The sequence below is a fragment of the Hyla sarda genome, chromosome 5, assembly GCF_029499605.1.
Source record: "Hyla sarda isolate aHylSar1 chromosome 5, aHylSar1.hap1, whole genome shotgun sequence".
Lineage (NCBI taxonomy): Eukaryota > Metazoa > Chordata > Amphibia > Anura > Hylidae > Hyla > Hyla sarda.
Window position 1 is genome coordinate 247,671,788 of NC_079193.1, and position 15,340 is coordinate 247,687,127.

Below are 15,340 nucleotides of genomic sequence, written 5' to 3' on the forward strand. Positions count from 1 at the left end.
TGTATGACTTACATTTTTAAAATTAACTTTAATTGGGTATATTCAGATAAAAAAACATATAACCACTACTACACAAACATATAACTCTCTTGTGACAGCAAAGAAAAAAATCACAAATAATAGAACAAAAGATGTATAACGTCCACCACCTGGATTATTGCACATATATAATCAATTGTCACTTCAATAGTCAAATATCAGTGACTTTTTGCACCTGTATAATCGGTTGTCACTCATTAGTCAGTTGTTAGTGACCCATTACATTGCACATTTATAAGGGCTCATAAATATTTTTATAGATATATTAGGACCCTGGGAAGAAATTGTGGATTTCAGTATAGAGAAGCATGATGTACCACTATTCCTAAACTCCATATTATTCCCGATAATGTAGTGCAGGTCTGGCCCCTAACTGCACATTCCCCTAGCTGTGTGGCACGTACCTGGGGAACTTGTCCTAATAAGGATGACTCCGTGCCTCAGGAACCTGTTCCTATACTGTTATATTCCTATCAGTATTGTACACAATCACTGGGGGGGGGGGGGGGGGTGCAAATGTACATATGTAAAAGTATAAGAAGTGCCTTTTAAAAAAACAAATTAAGATACAAGACATAACCACATCTAGTAACGTATATAACCTGGCCTCCAACACAGCGTTTCGCTTCTCTTGTTTGTCTAGCTTGTCAGGGAGACAGATTTACAGGCTGTTACATCTCAGCAAGGTGGAGTGGCAGTGGAAACTATCCTAACACTTTGCGGTCTTTTTAAATGTACAAACTACTCCCCTTCATGACATACATCTCCACGTCACCATGATGTCACATCCAGATGAGAGAGGGAATCTCCACTGTTTCTGTCCGGGCTGACGTCGCCAGGGTAACTACCGCAGCGTCCTGCGCCTCCCCCATGCAGAGTCATATTCAGTCTCTCCCCTGGAGTAGAAACTGCACCCTCTCCCATTGATTCAACATCCTAGATGTAACAGCCTAGATGTTACATCCGAAATGTAACAGCCTGTGAATCTGTCTCCCTGATGAGTTAAGAGAAGCGAAATGCTGCGTCTAGTAACATATATAACCTATATATGTTGCTAGATGTGGTTATGTTTTGTATCTAAATTTTTTAATCCCTTAAGGACCAAGCCCATTTTCACCTTAAGGACCAGCCAATTTTATTTTTGCGTTTTTGTTTTTTCCTCCTCGCCTTCTAAAATCCATAACTCCTTTATATTTCCATCTACAGACCCATGTAAGGGTTTGTTTTTTGCGTGACCAATTGTACTTTGTAATGAAACCTCTCATTTTACCACAAAATGTACGACGAACCCCAAAAATTATTTTTAGGGAGGAAATTTACATGAAAACCAAAATGTTGCACATTTTGGAGGGTTTTGTTTTCACACTATACAATTTACGGTAAAAATGCTGTGTTCTTTATTCTGTGGGTCAATATGACTAAAATGATATCCACGGCTAGATACTTTTATATTTTTGTACTGCTTAAAAAAAACTAAAACTTTTTGTACAAAATCAGTAATCTAAAATCGCGCTATTTTGACCACCTATAACTTTTTCATTATTCCATATATAGGGCAGTATGAGGGCTCATTTTTTGCGCCGTCATCTGTACTTTTTATCTATACCACATTTGCATATAAAAAACTTTTTTTATTAAATGTGACAAAAAAAGCTGCATTTTTGGACTTTTTTAATTTTTTACCTTTACGCCATTCACCGTACGGGATAATTAACATTATATTTTAATAGTACAGACATTTACACACGTGGCGATACCAAATATGTTTATGAAAAAAAAAATTACGCTATTTGGGGGTAAAATGGGAAAAACTGACAATTTAAATTTTTATTGGGGATGGGGATTTTTCACTTTTTTTTACTTTTTAGTTTGAAATTTTTCAACTTTTTTTTACACTTTTTATGTCCTCATGGGGGACTATCTATAGCGATCCTTTGATTGCTAATGCTATTCAGTGCTATGTATAGGACATAGCACTGATCAGCATTATCGGCTATCTCCTGGTCCGGTCTGCTCGATCGCAGACCAGAGCAGGAGACCCCGGGAGACGGCCGGAGCCAGGTGAGGGGACCTCCAGCCACCATGCTGGATGATCGGATCGCCGCTGCAGCGCTGCGGGCGATCTGATCCTCCATTCAAAGTACCACACTGCAGCAGATGCAGTGATCTGTATGGATCACGGCATCTGAGAGGTTAATGGCGGACATCCGTGCAATCGCGGATGTCGGCCATTACTGGCGGGTCCCCGGCTCTTACTAGTAGCAGGAACCTGCCGTGTCTGATGCGAGCACCGTTCCGATGCTCGCGGTCATACACAGGACGTAAATGTACGTCCTGGTGCGGGAAGCCCCGCCAAACCAGGACTTACATTTATGTCTGTGGTCGTTAAGGGGTTAAGGACCATTCCCATTTTAACCTTAAGGAAGGGGCTAATTTTATTTAGCGTTTTTGTTTTTTTTCCTCCTTGCCTTCTAAAATCCATAACTCTTTTATATTTCCATCTACAGACCCATATAAGGGCTTGTTTTTTGTGTGACCAATTTTACTCTGTAATGAAACCTCTCATTTTACCATAAAATGTATGGTGGACCCCAAAAATTATTTTTTTTAGGGAGGAAATTTTAATGAAAACCACAATTTTGCACATTTTGAAGAGTTTTGTTTTCACACTGAACACTTTACGGTAAAAATTACATGTGTTCTTTATTCTGTGGGTCAATACGATTAAAATGATACCCATGGCTAGATACTTTTATATTTTTGTACCACTTAAAAAAAATCTAAAACTTTTGTACAAAATCAGTAATCTAAAATTGCCGTAATTTGACCACCTATAACTTTTTATTTTTTCCGTATATAGGGCGGTATGAGGGCTCATTTTTTGCGCCATCATCTGTAATTTTATTGATACCTCATTTGCATATATAAAACTTTTAGATCATTTTTTATAAAGCATTTTTGGGAATAAAATGTGACAAAAAAAGCAGCATTTTTGGGACTTTTTTCTATTTTTTACGTTTACGCCGTTCTCCTTATGGGATAATTAACATTACGTTTTGATAGATCGGACATTTACGCAAGCGTCGATACCAAATATGTTTATTAAAAAAAAAATTATTGGGGGATGGGATTTTTCACTTTTTTAAACTTTTTATTTTTACATTGTTTAACTTTTTTTTTTACACTTTTTATGTCCCCATGTGTTCAGTGCTATGCATAGGACATAGCACTGATCAGTATTATTGGTTATCTTCTGCTCTGGTCTGCTCAAGCTCAGACCAGAGCAGGAGGTTCCGGGAGATGGACGGAGGCAGGTGAGGGGACCTCCGTCCGCCATTACAGATGATCGGATCGCAGCGCTGCGGGCGATCCGATCATCTATTTTAACATGTGCATTGCCGCAGATGCCGTGATCTGTACTGATCATGGCATCTGAGGGGTTAATGGCGCACATCCATGTGATCCCGGGTGTCGGCCATTACCGGTGGGTCCCTGGAACCTGCTGTGTATGACGCGAGCACCGCTCCAATGCTCGGGGTAATACACAAGATGTAAAAGTACCGCCAAACCAGGACGTACATTTACGTTGTTAAGGCATTTTAATATTTGTACTTTTTCCCCCCAGTGACTCTGTACACTACTGATAGGAACCTAACAGTATAGGAATGAGCCCTTATAAATGTGCAATGTAATGGGTCACTGACAACTGACTAATGAGTGACAACCGATTATACATGTGCAATAAGTCACTGATATTTGACTAATGAAGTGACAATTGATTATATATGTGCAATAATCCAGGTGGTGGACGTTATACATCTTTTGTTCTATTCTTTGTGATTTTGTTCTTTGCGGTCACAAGAGAGTAATATGTTTGTGTAGTAGTGGTTATATGTTTTTTATCTGAATATACCCAATAAAAGTGAATTGAAAATCTGTAAGTCATACCCCAGGTTTATATTTGAGTTTTCATTCTATGATTGGGGATCTGTTATAACCCATTACATACTTTAACTTTGAGCTAGTTGGATCACTGTTGCAGGTTAGCACAGTTAAAAACAGAAAACTGCGGTAATAACAGCAACAATTTTGGGAGACAAAAAAAGATAAAACTTTGAATATGTAGGGTAAAATGCACAAAAAGTGAGTCTTTGCCTGATATATAAAATTTGGTAAGCACGGTGCTAATACTATGAAAATTTTTTTGTTAAATATCTGAATATGTGGTGCTAAAAACGCAGTTACTTTTTACCAAAATACCCGAAAATACCCGGGAATGTTAAAAAAGTGGCACCCATTATTTATTATTGACAACTGTGAATACAGTATACTTTACAGAAGATGTAATGTTATTGTTTTCCCTTTCACCACCAGAGTAATGATTATTCAATACTGTATTCTTACACATGTGTAATACCTTTAGCTGGAGAGAAAATGTATATTTATATAATTCTCTTTACTTTTTTTTATTTTTTATTTTTTTAATGCCTATAATAAAATGTGCTGTATAATATTGTATGATTTCCATAACAAGTATGTACCAACAGAAAATAGACACAAGAACATTTCTTAAATGATTCAGCTTGGGCAACAAAAAGGTGATGTGGCACATCTTCTGACTATACGAATGATAGTTGTACCGACATTTGCATGAGTAGAAGGGTCCCCAATACCCAACTCCATAACCCTGCACTCCTGCAGACCATAAAAAATGTAAATCCCTTTAATCTTTCTTCCGCTCTAAAAGTTGTCAGCCATTTTACTTTATATGATTCAGTTTGTATTTGGCTAAAACATGCAGATTGTACAGATCTACAATTCTGATATTTTTTTAACTATTATCAAACTATTATTTTTATCTATGATCAAGCTATTATTGTTATGTAAATTAAGATATGTAAATACAAGATCTATACTATATTAGCTGTAACACGGGGTAATTTAACATTAAAGGTAGCAGCTTTAGAGTTGTATTGTGGTGCTAAGTGCCAAAAAGGTAAGAAAGAGGCTAATGGCTAGAGTTGAGCAAGCCTTTGGTGCGCGGCAAACAAATTCTATGTGAACCAGCAATAAAGTAACCCTCAAAACACATGTATAACACTGCCAAGAGCTCTAAAGCCCTGTATAAAATTAGTAGGGTCACCAAAGAATATATATAGGTAGTTTTAGGCTATGTTTACACATCAAAATGTCCACACATGATTGTGACATGTCATTCGCCTTTCAAACATTACTGCGCACACAGTGCTGGGATGGGCTTGTAGCACAATCCACAGCATTTTTCCTGCTGCATAGTGGATTTTCTGCATCGTCAAATATGCTGCAGATGTGCTACCTGCAACCCTACCCTAACAGTGTAAAATAAAAAACAATAAAATGTTTTAAAATTTTTTTAAACCCCCCTCAATAAAAAATAAAATCACCCTTCTTTTCCCATTTTACCTTCCCCCACCCAAAAATACATAAAGAATAATGAACATGTTTGCTATTGCTTTGTGTGACATTGTCCAAACTATTAAAATGTAATGTTTATGAAAACAAATATGCAGATTTTGGTTCACACCAAAAATCAGGAAAAAAATAAAAATAAAAAGTGATCGAAAAAGTCCCATTAAAACAAAAATCGTACTGATAGAAACTACAGATCACATACAGCCACATAAATGGAAAAATAAAAAGGTTATAGAGGTCAGAAAAGGAATTTTTTTAAGTAGTACATTACTAGAAAAATGTAAATTGGGTCAGCATTGATCTACAGTATAACATGGCATTTTTTTACCATGAAGTGCACTGCCCAAAAACCAAACTCCCCAAAAGTTGCTAAATTATATTTTTCTTAACACTTTCTGCCAACAAATAATATTTTTTTCCTGGGTTTTGTCATACATTTTATGATAAAAGGAAAGGTATAATCACAAAGTACAATTGGTCACGTAAAAAACAAGCCCCCATATGGGTCTTTAGATGGAGAATTACAAGAGATGTGCATCTTAAAAAGCGAGGAGGAAAAAATTTTAACGTAAAAATGAAAATTAGCTGTGTCAGTAAGGCCACACTGGGCGGTGTTCTTAAGGGGTTAAGGTAAACTCTGATCAAAGCTTTTTGGTTGAAAAAAAAAAACACCATTAAAAATGGCATGTAAAAAAGCAGAAAAAAATTCTGTGAATCTAAAGAGATTGCTACAGAAAATCTAAATCTATTTTCATTTTTTTTTAGGAATGAATAGGTTGCACTTTTTGCAGTTACAGATCTCTAATGTACAATTAGAAACAGTGTTATGACATAAGAATGCAGACAATTATTTTTGAAGTGTATTAAAGCTAATTAGCATGTAACATTTAAGACAGCTGCTGAAAGCCTATTTCTAAATACTATGGGACTAATTAGAACGTGATCCTAATGAAACATGTCTTTGTGTGCATTGTGTTTACATACAGGAAGTATTTTTGCGGGTAATTTCAAACATGACAGTTACGTTTACAGATTCTTACCACCTAACACATAGATTGTACATTTTGCTGCAATGTAAGGCACAATCAATGGATAGTTGTTGCAGTATCTCTTAACCGTCTAATGATGTAGCCAATATGAATTTTTTGTGTTTTCATTTTTTTAACTTCGTCTTCAAAGAGACACAACTCGTTTTAATTCTCTGTCTACAAAGCCATATGAAGTTCGGCATACATTAGAACTTTGCTAAGCTTGCTTCACTTGAGCCTGGCAATGGAGCTAATGTAGGAGAGGGGTGAGGATTGCATGGCATTTTGGTAACATTCCAGCAAAGGATGATGAAGTACAGTATGAACAATGAGATGATGTCAGGCTAGCCCAGATTACTTTACCGCTGGCAGTTGTGAGCAGTGTACAGAAAAACTGGATCTACTGATCCCAGTTTTTACAGTACAACACAAAACAATTTGGCAAGGCAATGTGCAGTGGGTTGACGACCTCAATGACCTGCATTATTGTGTCCAGTTGCTTCACTACAAATCCCAGTGGTGTGACTGCAGAACAAGCCCATATAAAGCTGCAGAACAAGCCCATATCACACTACATAACAAAGCAATGTGCAATGAACTGACCTGGGTTTAACAAAAAAACACATCTCTATCGATAAGGCTAAGTTCCTACCAGTCCACCACCCCTCATGTCTGCTGCTACAGCTACCACCAGATGACCACTGCCTGCTGTTTACTACAACAACCATCAGTCCACCACTGCTTGCCATTAACTGGCTATAGCTAATTAGTCCACTACTGCCTTCTCTTTGATGGATACTAAAACTACCACCAATCCACTACTGCTGTCTACTGGCTATAGCTACCAGCAGTCAACCACTGCCTGCTGTCAAAAACTATCATTAGTCCACTACTGCCTGCCATCTTATGGCTACTACAGGTATCACCAGTCCACTGCTGCCTGCTGTATGCTGGCTGCTACAACCACTATCAGTCCACCACTGTCTGCTGGATAAAACTATCTCTAGTCCACCACAGCCTGCTGTCCGCTGGCTATTACAATTATCACTAGTCCACACACCATTGCCTGCTGTCTTCTGGCTACTACATCTACAAACTATCTTTCGATACCTCTGGGTGTATTTTATCATCGACAAAAATCTACCAACAAAAAGGGATCATTTATGCACCTTTATTTTAATGTTAAAAATATAAAATACACTGGTGCAGTGTGTTGTTCATTACCATTGGTTACCACTTTAAAATTAACTTAAGCTTTATACCATTTTAAAATTACATGCATACATTCCTAGATTCTTTTTTTTTATAAATACTTTTTTTTATTTTAAATGAGTAGAAAGACAGCAGTGGGAGCGAGCGCTCTCTGGGGGAGCGAGCGCTTGCAAGCATTATACGCAGCTGTGCGTACGTTAGAAAACGTGAACAGCGCATGTGCTGGGACCTGTGTGTCAATCACACAGAGTCCCAGCGCTGAATTACAGTCGGTGGGCATGGCTGGTGGCGGGGCATCGCGGACCTCGTGCCACGCCTACCCGACTGTCCATGGCTTTCCTAAAAAGCCTTTTTTAGGGTAATAAAAGCTATTACTTATATAATAGGAACTATTAGGTAAAAGGCTAGGTTAAGACTACGGAATTTCCGCCTGAAATTCCACTTTGAAATTGCAGGCAGAAATTTCGCTTGCTAAAATGTATAGTGTAGTGAATGGGTTTCTGTTCACAAATTCACACTTTGGAATTTGTGAAGCGGAATTTGTGAATGTAAAATCCGCTTGGAAATTTCCGCCTGAAGAATGGGGTTGCTCTTTCTTCAGGCGGAAATACTCACAGAACACATTGCAGTCTATTGGAGACTGCAGTGTCCGCGCGGTCCTAGCGCCGACTGATTCAGTCAGCGCTGGCTGCACCCGGAGATTCCGTAGTCTGAACCTAGCCAAAAGGTTGTCATACAAACCACCTGCACACAGTACACATGCTGTGTGCAGGTTATTGCAGTAAAAGTTCATGACAGTTGCACTTTAAGCAATTATTGAGTGAGAGCACAATAAACTATGATTGATTTATTGATTTTTTTTTTTTTTTTTTGCTTTATTTATTTATTTATTTAATTTTACTAATTGTGCCACCCACAAAGTCATAAAAAAGACTTCTGGGTTGGGATTTTGATATTTGTCATTTTAGATATATTTTTTAATTGCTGATTTCCCCTGTAGATAGTGCTCTGGTGCTCACAAATTTACCACAGTTACAGGTGGAAGACATATCCGTGTTATTGAAGACAAAAACTGATGTCATTAAATACAGTCCATTGTACATGTGCTTTTAGCCACTTTGAAGCACAAACTGTCAAGAGAAAGGTTACACAATTTAAAATTAATGACCGGAATGTGTGAACATAACTTCAGGCTAGAATTTCACTAAGGTTTTCCATGAAAAAACGCAGATAAAGACGGCCATTTTGCTGCATGGCATTTTTTCTGTGAAAAAACGCCACGGCCAGATGTTAGCTGCAAGTCAATAATGAATGGCAAAATGCCAGATCCACTTGGCGTCTTTCCTTTTGGCATTTTTTTTAACCCTTTGGTCGTTTTCCAGCTCTTTTGGGCTCAGAGGCTGGTTTTCAAAAACATCTCCAATTTAGAGTATGGCGTTTTTTCGGGGGAAAATCTTGGCGTTTTCCTCCCATCAAAGTCTATGGGAGTAAAAAAACGCCAAGAAAAACGCCATGTGGGTTTTAACTTCGACATTTTTGTAAGTGGTTTTTATATTTTTTGGGGACTTTAGCAATCCAAAAAAGTGATGAGATAGCTTATTTTGTTACATTTTGAAGGGTACCATTAAAAAAACAATATTAAAAAAAGATACAGTAGTGATGGAAAAAATTGTATTAAACAAAATTTTAATTTTTTAGAACAAAATTTATATTTTTTAGAACAAAATTTTTATTATTTTTAAACAGAGATCAATTTATGTGGGTGGCCAGAGAACTAAAAATCTAGCCGGCAATATAAAAAATTTAGAAATGATATATTTTTTATAATTAATTCTGTAAAACTTTTTATTAGTAATATATTTTAATTACATGTTTAATAAAATGTGTTTTTTTTTTTACTTTTTTTATTTTAGGGTTATTTTAGATTTTTTAAGGTAGTACTACTCCCAGCATGGAACAGACTGTTCCATGATGGGAGTAGTACCTGTACTAATAGACAGATTGCAGCGGGTGTCACTTCTGACACCCGCTGCGATCCTCTGGTATAAGCAATAGAAGCAGCCAGCACGGCTGAACCTGTCTGGTCCCATGCCCGGCACTATACTCCCCTGTGATGTGAGGTTCTCTTCACTTCACAGATTCATATTTCCCTCTCAGAGCTGTGATTGGCCAGATGGTGTTGGCCACTTACAGCTCTCAGTGGCATATACGAATCTGTGATGTGAAGAGAACCTCACATCACAGTGGAGTAATACCGGGCAGGGGACCAGACAAGTGCGGCTGCCGCCCACTGCTATAGCTTATGAAAGAGGATCGCAGCGGGTGTCAGGAGTGATACTTGCTGTGGTCTGATCATGACTGCAGGTACTACTACTCCCAACATGGAGTACACTCTGCTCCATGCTGGGAGCTGTAGTACCTGCATTAATAGACAGATCGCAACGGGTGTCAGAAGTGACACTCGGGCCATCTGTCTATTAGTACCGATACTACAGCTCCCAGCATGGAGCAGAGTGTGTTCCATATTGGGAGCAGTAGTACCTGCAGTAAGGGACAAATCACAGCAAGTGTCACTCCTTATACCTGTTGCAATCGTCCTGATGTGAATTTCTGAACTCAGCTGTGCTCATGGCTAAAGAGCCAGGAGAACAGCTAATGCTGAGCAGTAGATATTGTCACGGTTCGGCTGGCAGGAGGTGGATCCTCTGTGCCAGAGAGGGATTGGCGTGGACCGTGCTAGTGGACCGGTTCTCAGTTGCTACTGGTATTCACCAGAGCCCGCCGCAAAGCGGGATGGTCTTGCAGCGGCGGTAGCAACCAGGTCGTATCCACTAGCAACGGCTCAACCTCTCTGACTGCTGAAGATAGGCGCGGTACAAGGGAGTAGACAAGAGCAAGGTCGGACGTAGCAGAAGGTCGGGGCAGGCAGCAAGGATCGTAGTCAGGGGCAACGGCAGGAGGTCTGGAACACAGGCTAGGAACACACAAGGAAACGCGTTCACTGGCTCAATGGCAACAAGATCGGGCGAGGGAGTGCAGGGGAAGTGAGGTATAAATAGGGAGTGCACAGGTGAACACACTAATTAAGCCAACTGCGCCAATCAGTGGCGCAGTGGCCCTTTAAATCGCAGAGACCCGGCGCGCGCGCGCCCTAAGGAGCGGGGCCGCGCGCGCCGGGACAGGACCGACGGAGAGCGAGTCAGGTACGGGAGCCGGGGTGCGCATCGCGAGTGGGCGCCACTCGCATCGCGAATCGCATCCCGGCTGGGAGAGGTATCGCAGCGCACCCGGTCAGCAGATCTGACCTGGGCGCTGCAATTGCGAGGATGTTGCGAGCGCTCCGGGGAGGAGCGGGGACCCGGAGCGCTCGGCGTAACAGTACCCCCCCCCTTGGGTCTCCCCCTCTTCTTGGAGCCTGAGAACCTGAGGACCAGACTTTTGTCTAGGATGTTGTCCTCAGGTTCCCAGGATCTCTCTTCTGGACCACAGCCCTCCCAATCTACCAAGAAAAATCTTTTTCCTCTGACTGTCTTGGAGGCCAATATCTCCTTCACGGAGAAGATGTCAGAAGAACCGGAAACAGGAGTGGGAGAAACAAGTTTGGGAGAGAAACGGTTGATGATGAGTGGTTTAAGGAGAGAGACATGAAAGGCATTGGGAATACGAAGAGAAGGAGGAAGAAGAAGTTTGTAAGAGACAGGATTAATCTGGCACAAGACTTTGAAAGGACCGAGATAGCGTGGTCCCAGTTTGTAACTGGGGACACGAAAGCGGACATATTTAGCGGAGAGCCATACCTTGTCTCCGGGAGCAAAAATGGGGGGAGTTCTTCTTTTCTTATCGGCAAACCTTTTCATGCGAGATGAAGCCTGTAAAAGAGAATTTTGGGTCTCTTTCCATATGGTGGAAAGATCACGAGTCACTTCATCCACAGCGGGCAAACCAGAGGGCAAGGGAGTAGGGAGGGGGGGAAGAGGGTGACGGCCGTACACCACGAAAAATGGGGATTTAGCAGAAGATTCAGAGACTCTGAAGTTGTATGAGAATTCGGCCCATGGTAGAAGATCTGCCCAGTCATCCTGGCGGGAGGAAACAAAATGCCGTAAATAGTCACCCAGGACCTGGTTAATTCTTTCTACTTGCCCATTGGATTGAGGATGATAAGCAGAAGAGAAGTTTAATTTAATCTTGAGTTGTTTACAGAGAGCCCTCCAGAATTTTGACACGAATTGGACGCCTCTATCCGAGACGATCTGCGTGGGCAAACCGTGAAGACGAAAAATGTGTACAAAAAATTGTTTTGCCAACTGAGGCGCTGAAGGAAGACCAGGAAGAGGAATAAAATGTGCCATCTTGGAAAATCGATCAACGACCACCCAAACAACAGTGTTGCCACGGGATGGGGGTAGGTCTGTAATAAAGTCCATACCAATCAGAGACCAAGGCTGTTCGGGGACAGGCAGAGGATGAAGGAGACCAGCAGGCTTCTGGCGAGGAGTCTTATCCCGGGCACAGACAGTACAGGCCCGCACAAAATCAACAACATCCGTCTCCAGAGTTGGCCACCAATAGAAACGAGAGATGAGTTGCAAGGACTTTTTGATGCCCGCATGGCCTGCGAGGTGGGAGGAGTGACCCCATTTGAGAATCCCGAGACGTTGGCGTGGAGAAACGAAGGTCTTCCCTGGAGGAGTTTGCCTGATGGAGGCTGGAGAAGTGGAGATCAGACAGTCAGGAGGAATGATGTGTTGCGGAGAGACCTCTACTTCCGAGGCATCCGAGGAACGAGAGAGAGCATCGGCCCTAATGTTCTTGTCGACAGGGCGAAAATGAATTTCAAAGTTAAAACGGGCAAAAAACAACGACCACCTGGCCTGGCGAGGGTTCAGCCGTTGGGCAGACTGGAGATAGGAGAGATTCCTGTGATCGGTGTAAATGATAACTGGAAATTTTGATCCCTCCAGCAGATGCCTCCATTCCTCAAGTGCCAATTTAATGGCCAGTAGTTCTCGATCCCCGATGGAGTAGTTTCTCTCCGCCGGAGAGAAGGTCCTAGAAAAAAAACCACAAGTAACAGCATGCCAGGAATAATTTTTTTGTAGAAGGACCGCTCCAGCTCCCACTGAGGAGGCATCAACCTCCAATAGGAAGGGTTTAGATGGGTCAGGTCTGGAGAGCACGGGGGCAGAAGAAAAGGCAGACTTGAGCCGTTTAAATGCGTCTTCTGCTTGGGGAGACCAGGACTTGGGATTGGCATTCTTCTTGGTTAAAGCCACGATAGGAGCCACAATAGTGGAAAAGTGTGGAATAAATTGTCTGTAATAATTGGCGAACCCCAAAAAACGTTGGATAGCACGGAGTCCGAAGGGGCGTGGCCAATCTAAGACGGCAGAGAGTTTATCCGGGTCCATTTGTAATCCCTGGCCAGAGACCAAGTATCCTAGGAAAGGAAGAGATTGACATTCAAACAGACATTTCTCCATTTTGGCATAAAGTTTATTGTCTCGAAGTCTCTGAAGAACCATGCGGACATGCTGGCGGTGTTCTTCTAAGTTGGCAGAAAAAATCTGAATATCGTCCAGATACACAACAACACAGGAATATAAGAGATCACGAAAAATTTCATTAACAAAGTCTTGGAAGACGGCAGGGGCGTTGCACAGGCCAAAGGGCATGACCAGATACTCAAAGTGTCCATCTCTGGTGTTAAATGCAGTTTTCCATTCGTCCCCCTCCCTGATGCGGATGAGATTATAAGCACCTCTTAAGTCCAGTTTGGTAAAGATGTGGGCACCTTGAAGGCGATCAAAGAGTTCTGAGATAAGAGGTAGGGGGTAGCGGTTCTTTACCGTGATTTTATTAAGTCCGCGGTAATCAATGCAAGGACGTAGGGAGCCATCTTTTTTGGACACAAAAAAAAATCCAGCTCCGGCAGGAGAGGAGGATTTGCGGATAAACCCCTTTTTTAAATTTTCCTGGATGTATTCAGACATAGCAAGAGTCTCTGGGGCGGACAGAGGATAAATTCTGCCCCGGGGTGGAGTAGTGCCTGGGAGGAGGTCAATAGGACAGTCATAAGGCCTGTGAGGAGGTAAAGTCTCAGCTTGCTTTTTGCAAAACACGTCAGCATAGTCCATATAAGCCTTAGGGAGACCGGTTACAGGGGGAACCACAGGGTCACGGCAGGGAGTACTGGGAACCGGTTTAAGACAGTCCTTGAAACAAGAAGTACCCCAGCTCTTGATCTCTCCTGTGGACCAATCAAGGGTTGGGGAATGGCGTTGAAGCCACGGTAATCCAAGGAGAATTTCGGAAGTACAATTGGAGAGGACCAAAAACTCAATTTTTTCGTGATGAGGTCCGATGCACATTAGGAGGGGTTCCGTGCGGTAACGCACGGTATAGTCCAATCTTTCATTGTAAACACAATTGATGTAGAGGGGTCTGGCGAGACTGGTCACCGGGATGTTGAACCTGTTGATGAGAGAGGCCAAAATAAAATTTCCTGCAGATCCGGAATCCAAGAAGGCCATAGTAGAGAAGGAGAAGGTAGAGGCAGATATCCGCACAGGCACAGTAAGGCGTGGAGAAGCAGAGTTGACATCAAGAACTGTCTCACCTTTGTGCGGAGTCAGCGTACGTCTTTCCAGGCGGGGAGGACGGATAGGACAATCCTTCAGGAAGTGTTCGGTACCGGCACAGTACAGGCAAAGATTCTCCATGCGGCGTCGTGTCCTCTCTTGAGGTGTCAAGCGAGACCGGTCAACTTGCATAGCCTCCACGGCGGGAGGCACAGGAACGGATTGCAGAGGACCAGAGGAGAGAGGAGCCGGGGAGAAAAAACGCCTCGTGCGAACAAAGTCCATATCCTGGCGGAGCTCCTGGCGCCTTTCGGAAAAACGCATGTCAATGCGAGTGGCTAGATGAATAAGTTCATGCAGGTTAGCAGGAATTTCTCGTGCGGCCAGAACATCTTTAATGTTGCTGGATAGGCCTTTTTTAAAGGTCGCGCAGAGGGCCTCATTATTCCAGGATAATTCGGAAGCAAGAGTACGGAATTGGACGGCGTACTCGCCAACGGAAGAATTACCCTGGACCAGGTTCAGCAGGGCAGTCTCAGCAGAAGAGGCTCGGGCAGGTTCCTCAAAGACACTTCGAATTTCCAAGAAGAAGGAGTGTACAGAGGCAGTGACGGGGTCATTGCGGTCCCAGAGCGGTGTGGCCCATGACAGAGCTTTCCCAGACAGAAGGCTGACTACGAAAGCCACCTTAGACCTTTCAGTAGGAAACTGGTCCGACATCATCTCCAAGTGCAGGGAACATTGTGAAAGAAAGCCACGGCAAAACTTAGAGTCCCCATCAAATTTATCCGGCAAGGATAGTCGTAGGCCGGAAGCGGCCACTCGCTGCGGAGGAGGTGCAGGAGCTGGCGGAGGAGATGATTGCTGAAGCTGTGGTAGTAGCTGCTGTAGCATCACGGTCAGTTGAGACAGCTGGTGGCCTTGTTGCGCTATCTGTTGCGACTGCTGGGCGACCACCGTGGTGAGGTCGGCGACAACTGGCAGTGGAACTTCAGCGGGATCCATGGCCGGATCTACTGTCACGGTTCG